A 6928-nucleotide genomic window follows, 5' to 3' on the forward strand; every position below is an offset into this window, starting at 1 on the left:
GATGATATCGTCCAGATAGACTAGGCATTCCAGAGGATTCATTTGTATATATATTACTATCACTATATGTATGTATTCATAGTGTATTTGCTAACTGTGTGCAGCTGGTCTCAGTTGCTTATGGGAGGGTAGTGGCCCTCCCCCCCAAGGTTTAAACTTGCCCCACCCCACTTTCCAAGTTGGCAGATCAGTTTCATTTTGCCAGGTTATGACAGATCCAATGTGATCATTCTTCCTGTAATTATACAGGTAAATAAGAATTTTAATCCAGGTGAGTGTTAGGACCTGCTTTCGGTCATGCCTTGTAAGTGGCAGCAGGCTTAAGACGCTTTGGCCAAAGGGTTAAACTAAATTACCCTTTTTACAAGAGCTATATAGGTATTGCACTGTGTATTTTTGTCACAATGGAAGTAGCTTTGGGCATTTTTGTTTTTTGTTGTATACATTTAACCACGCCCACTAGCACTCCTTTTGACACTTATATACATATGTATATATTATGTGGTAATGGTTGGGGAATCTGTGTATTTGCCAACTGTACTTGCACCACACCGTCAATGGGGTAGGTTTCATTGCTAACGCCCCATAGCTTCATCTCTGCCGACTGCATAGGCAGATGAGTCAGATGCTGGTCGTAGAATGGCCGGTAGGTTATGGTCACTTGTGACTTAGTGTCCAGCAGTGCAGAAGAGTATATCCCTTCCACTAGGACTCTTACGTTTGCGGCCGGTCCCACTCGACTGTAGTCGTCTGGTTGATGGCCTTTGTCGGGGCTGGAACGCTCTCCGGTAGCGTGGGGAGTGATTGCATCGTCTGCACAGTGAAGGCGGAGGCCTCAGAAGTGGGTCTTCTTGGCTTTGGACTGTTCTTAGAGAAATTACCATCTTGGCCACAGTTGTAGCAGCGGATATCGCGGTTGACATCACGGTCAGGATAAGATTCCGACCTCCTAGGCACCCTGGGTGCGGAGACCGTTGCTGCTGAAGGAGGGGTGTCTTTGACACATTCTGTCTCCGTAGGTTTACACTCCATTACACTTCTGAACAGACGCTCCTTTGGTTTCTTCCTTGCGGGACTCCTTAGGTTTCTTGAGCGCGTGCATCCGGGCGTGTGCCTTGTGAACCTTCACTTGGTTCAATAGTCCCGTGAACGTAGGTGGACTTCCTTGTAGGGGGCCTCAACGGAGCATGTTGGCGATAGCGTGGGTTGGGCTCGATCCCTGCAGGAACTGCTTGCATCGAACTTGATCCACTTCAGAGGCTGGGATGTGTTTACGGGTGAGCAGCGGCCACAATACTAGTTGGATGCAGTGAATGAACGCTGACAGCTCCTCTCCCTACTTCTGGCGGAGGGCGTAATATTTAGCCCATAGCTCACTCTCGTCGTACTCCAGACCGTAGGTCTCGTTGAGAAAATTCACCAGCATCCTGGCTGTTACATCCGCATTCAGTTCCCGGTGCATGCTCACCATCTTAGAAGCGGGGGGCCTTAGGCATTCCATGATCCTCTGCCTTTTTACTGCTTTGGTGCATGACCATTCCTCCAGTACCTTCAGAGTATGCTGTTTCCATACGGCAATCCCCTCTTCTCCCATGGAAATGGGTGATGTCCCAGAGAAAGCCTTAAATTTGCGGTAATTCTGGGATTGTGACGATTGCGTCAGGGCTTCCACCAGTTGTAGTAGGGTCACCCCTAAGTCTGAATTTCCCGCCAACAGGTGACTGTGGTATTCGAGTTGGCGGCTGGGGACGGGTTTGGAACTAGTCCCATTGCTGCTGGGGGTATAGGAGGGATGTGGAGTTTCGGGTCTGTGGGATACCTCTAGTGTGGCACTCGGAGTGAAGGTTACCCTGGGTATGGGTAAGTCTGCCTTGGTGGACGAATTCGGGACAAGAGCTTTCGCCCTCCACTTACAGGAGATGTAGGAGGAGAGTGAAGCTTCAGCCTGATAGGATACCTCTGAGGAGGGTTCCAGGGTGGAAGTTACCAGGGGAGTTGGTAGATCAGGGTATAATAGTGGCCAACCCATGGGCTGGGCCACCAGTAGGTTAAGGGACCTTGGAGCATCCCCCCTCTAATATTTTGTGATCTGCGGCCAGTAGTAGGGCACTCCACTGGAATGTGGGGTCATATTTCTGGCCTATGACCCGGACGTCGGGTAGACCAGGGAGTTGTCTAATGTGGTCACAGACATCATGCTGGGGACACCTCCTACTACTACCACATGATGGGGGAGTTCGTGGAGCTCCAAGGCCCAGTCGCGGACCTCTTGCTTGGATAGCATGAACATGATTTTGCTCATTTAACTACTGGTTCGGGCACCACAGGTCTGAATCTCAGCAGCGCCTCCAAATGTAGCCCTCTTTCCCCATGACCTAAGGGACTATGCGTGCTGTCGTTACCTGACTGGCAAACACTTTACCTAAAATTCATAAGTCTCTCTTGGCTCCACCGGGAAGACCCATTGTGTCTAGCATAGGTTCTCTAGGTGAGAACCTCTCAATATATGTTGATCACTATTTACAGCCATTGGTCTCTGCCCTCCCCTCGCATCTTCTTGATACATCTCATGTACTCTCTATATTTTCAGATTTCACCTGGGCACCCCAATACTTATGGGTCACACTAGATGTGACCTCACTTTATACTAGCATTGCACACACACATGGCCTTATCTCTGCACGTTTCTTTTTGGAAACTCAGTCAGATTTATCACCAGCACATATCACCTTTTTATTAGATAGTATTTCTTTTCTTTTGACACACAACTATTTTATGTTTGCGGGGAATTTTTATCTCCAAACACGTGGCACAGCAATGGGAACATGCTTTGCCCCTTCATATGCCAACCTTTTCATGGGTTGGTGGGAACAGTGCCACGTGTTTGGAGATGGGAACCCCTTCAGACATCTTATAGTCACTTATCACCGTTATATTGATGACTTGATTTTAGTATGGAAAGGCACTATCACTCAATTGTATGCCTTTATTTCACACCTTAATAATAATCCCTTTAATCTTTCATTCACTGCCCAGCACCATCACCACCACATCTCTTATCTTGATCTCTGTCTTTATGTTGATCTTAATATGAGAGTGCATACAGATATCTATAGAAAGCCCAATGCTCGTAACACCATATTACATGCCAAAAGTTCTCATGATAAGAATCTTTTCAGAGGCATACCTCGGGGCCAATTCCTACGCCTCCGTAGGAACTGTTCGAGCATTGAGGACTTTGAAATCAGATCACTTGAGATGATTGAGAGATTCGAGGCGAGGGGTTATGATCCTTTTATTCTCCAGGAGGCCTATCTCGGTGCAAAGATGGAGCCAAGAGAGAACCTTATAGGTAAACGGGGAGCAGTCTCCTCTACTAAACTCAAAAAGAATACATCTCTTACCAAAGGAAATGACAATCTCCCACCGTTCTTCATTACCAGCTTTAGCAACCAATCATATGACATCAAAAAAATCATCAAGAAATACTGGCCTATACTAGCTAGTGACCCTCTTCTTAAAGACATGGTGACCCATGATCCTCGTGTGGTCTTTCAAAGATCCCAAACAATGGGCAATTTGATTTCCCCTAGTGTGCCTAGATTAATTTCTAAACCCAAGGAATTATTTCCAAACTTGGTTGGTTGCTATCCCTGTCACCACTGTAAGATGTGTAAATACCTTTTGAAGACTAAGACATTTTCAGGTTCTGAGAACACTAGAGTGTTCAAAATTTTGTCATGTATCACTTGTAACACTGACCATGTGATCTATATGCTCATGTGTGGTTGCAACAAACGGTATGTGGGATTAACCACGCGACCGTTGAAGCAACGCATACTTGAGCATATGAGATTAATTCTCAGGAGAGACAAACTGCACCCGGTCTCTAATCACTTTGACATATGTCAAAAGGGAAGTCTGTTGAACTTCAGATGTGTTGCACTGGAGTCTGTTAAAATGCACTACAGAGGTGGTGATAGAGCCAATTTGCTTCACAGACGTGAGGCATTTTGGATATTTACACTCAACACCTTAGTACCCAATGGGTTAAATATCGACTGGGACTTGAAGAGTTTCCTTTAAGGATATACTATAGTACTATACGTAATTGGTACTTACAATGTGCTCCAATAGATATTACTGTATCAATGTATCTTCTTATATCCCACCTTTTCTATATCCCCCCTCTGGTTGTGCATGTGAACAGACTCCAGTATCATTTTATAATCTTTATCGGTTGCCAGGGTGTTTTATTATTTGAAATTCCTTTATGATGTTTAAACATATTAGAGACTCAGATGGTCCAATATCAGTATGCGTCCACTTACCTATTTATTGCAATATTATCTTTATTTGCAATTCCATGTGAAGCTTTGTATGCCAAAATTTATTTCTATACCAGTGAGCTAATTACTTACCTTTCTATTAGGACAGGCTATAATCATTGGTTAATTAATTATATATGAGGCATGACATGATGTGGTAATATTTAATTGGGACATAACATCATTAATCATCTTTGTCCAATATGTATCTCATTTATTCATTTTTTTACTTGTTTATTTTCATTTCTGATGACTATTATCTTTCTTTTTTCATTTGCATATAGTTTATATATTCATTCTGTTTTTTCTTATTCTGTTTCTCTTCTGTTCTGTCTTGTTGCTTTACTATCTGCAAAACAAAATCAAGTGGTTATGTACATCAGCTGTTTTGCATGACGGGGAGTATGTTAAATACCCAGGACCTCCCCTTACCCTGTACTCCTTGAGAAAGCGCCATAGTGGGCGTGAAACGCGTGGGAGAGTTTGTTACTGTCTATTTTTTGTTTTTATGTAGCCCAATAAATTAGTTTTTAACTTCTTTTGCTGGTGAGTTCTTACCTTTTTCCCCTGGAGCGGATGGACCACGGATCCTTTACCTTCTTCGTTACTGCTGCGAGGATCAGCGTTCACCACCGGAAGCGGAAGCAGCCGCATACACAGAGGGAGACGCATCTACACAGGACTGGAGCTGGAAGGAGGAAAGCTGAGCGGTGATCTTGTGAGTCAGGTGGACTCCACACCGGGCGGTCAGCCAGGGCCAGGGATTGAGTGAGTACCTCTTCACCCTCCCGTTACTAGCCCTCTCTTGCGTTACCGTTACTCACCTTGCTCCTTATTACAGTCCTACCCGACTTTATATACCCGGTGTCAACTCCATTCAATTCAATTGATATCGACATTGCCCTGCCTGACACCGCTGTCTACGCTCTTTGAGCTCATATACGGTTAATGTTCCTATGGCAAACAGGAGGCCTGATCCTCCGCCACTGGGAGCCTGGGGTGATCACGTTTGTTAGCACACAGCACCTCCACCTGAGAAGTATCCTAACACAGTAGGATAGCCCCTCTCAAGACAATGCAGCAGTAAATACAGTACACGCACAGAGTATGATAAATAGTATTTACTGAACATGCAACTTTTACTAAACAACTATGCAACACAATAGTAACACCGGGGAGTGTCCCACAGTACTTAGGGTGCGGGGGCACCTGTATCCTAAGTGTCCTTTCCCAAATGTCAGTCCCCACCCCAAAAGTGTAGGGAGTAGCGCTACCCCTGAAGATCGTAGGTGCACTTTTTCCTCCCCGGGCACGCCCGTACCCGGGTACCGCCGACTAACACAACGGATCCGTCTGATCCATCGACATATGTCTGTCCGGTCCTTATCCGATTTGCAGGCGTCCGCCTCTGAGTGAGGCTCCGGCTGGAGTGTGTCCCTTTTAAGAGTCTCTTTAAGTGACCTCATTGTCTGGTCCCAGACCACAGGCCACAGTCCACGCACACCGCGTGCGTCTTGTCACCGGCGTGCTGTAATCTCGCTATAAGCAGCTACTGGGGGAAGGGCCCCTAGCTATGGGCCTTCCCTGCAGCAGCCACAAGCTTAGGTGAGTTGGGCCAAGCTGGGATTCATGGGGGGTCTCCTGCCTAATTCAGGGGCCACTGGGACCCTGAACACATCATCACCCTTCTCTGTCCCTGCTGCGACTGGCGTGGCTGCCTAGCGCGCCAAATGTATCATTTCTGCGGCTCCGTGTATCTCGCAGCACTATTGGCTGTGTGCCCTCATGTGGTCTGCAGCCCCTAAGGCTGCTGGGAACTGTAGTCCCTTGTGGAGCCCTATTCTTAACATGGCCGCCGCTTACGGCCGTACTGCGCATGCGCGAATTGACCTGCAGCGGCGTCCGCTGCGGAGCTCCGGCGACCGGATCGCCCCCCAACTGCCTGCACACTCCCTGGTGGCTCCTACATCTCGGTGGGTCCGCCCTCACTCCGGCGTTACCCACACACCATGCCGAGCAGGCGTAGCCTCCCCTTCTCTGTACCGGAGGTAAGGGAGGGAAAGGGGGGCCTAGCTACATCTGGGATATGTTTTCAGGATGGATTAATAAATCCCATTGTTTCTTTACCATATGAAACACTAAAATAATGAAATGAACATTTTTATTAAAAGGATAATTTAAGCAAACACGATAACAATAAAAAAAATTGAAAGTTTACAACATTTTTTTTACAGCAGCAGATAAAGAAAAATGTAAGATAATATGAAAAGATAAAATATGCATTTTTTTTTAAATAAAAAAACAGTAGGGTGTCAGATAAAAGCCACCAAATGAATATCAAAATGTAAGCCATAAGGAAGAAGAGGCTTTATTTTACATACAGATGTAACACGCCTTCCTGTCTTCGGTGGTCATAGTACCGAAGGATTCACCCTGTGGTGTGGCCCCATTCAGATGCATAGACCTGATCGCAGCAGACCCCAGTGCTGGGCACAGCAAATCTTGCTACATTTGTATTGGGTCAAGTGTCCTGTCACTCTCTCTCTCTCTGTGCAAGGTGGTGTTAAATGATCTATGTAGGTTCGCCATACAGACAATAG

The sequence above is a fragment of the Ascaphus truei genome, chromosome 2 (genome assembly GCF_040206685.1).
Source record: "Ascaphus truei isolate aAscTru1 chromosome 2, aAscTru1.hap1, whole genome shotgun sequence".
NCBI classification, from domain to species: Eukaryota; Metazoa; Chordata; class Amphibia; order Anura; family Ascaphidae; genus Ascaphus; species Ascaphus truei.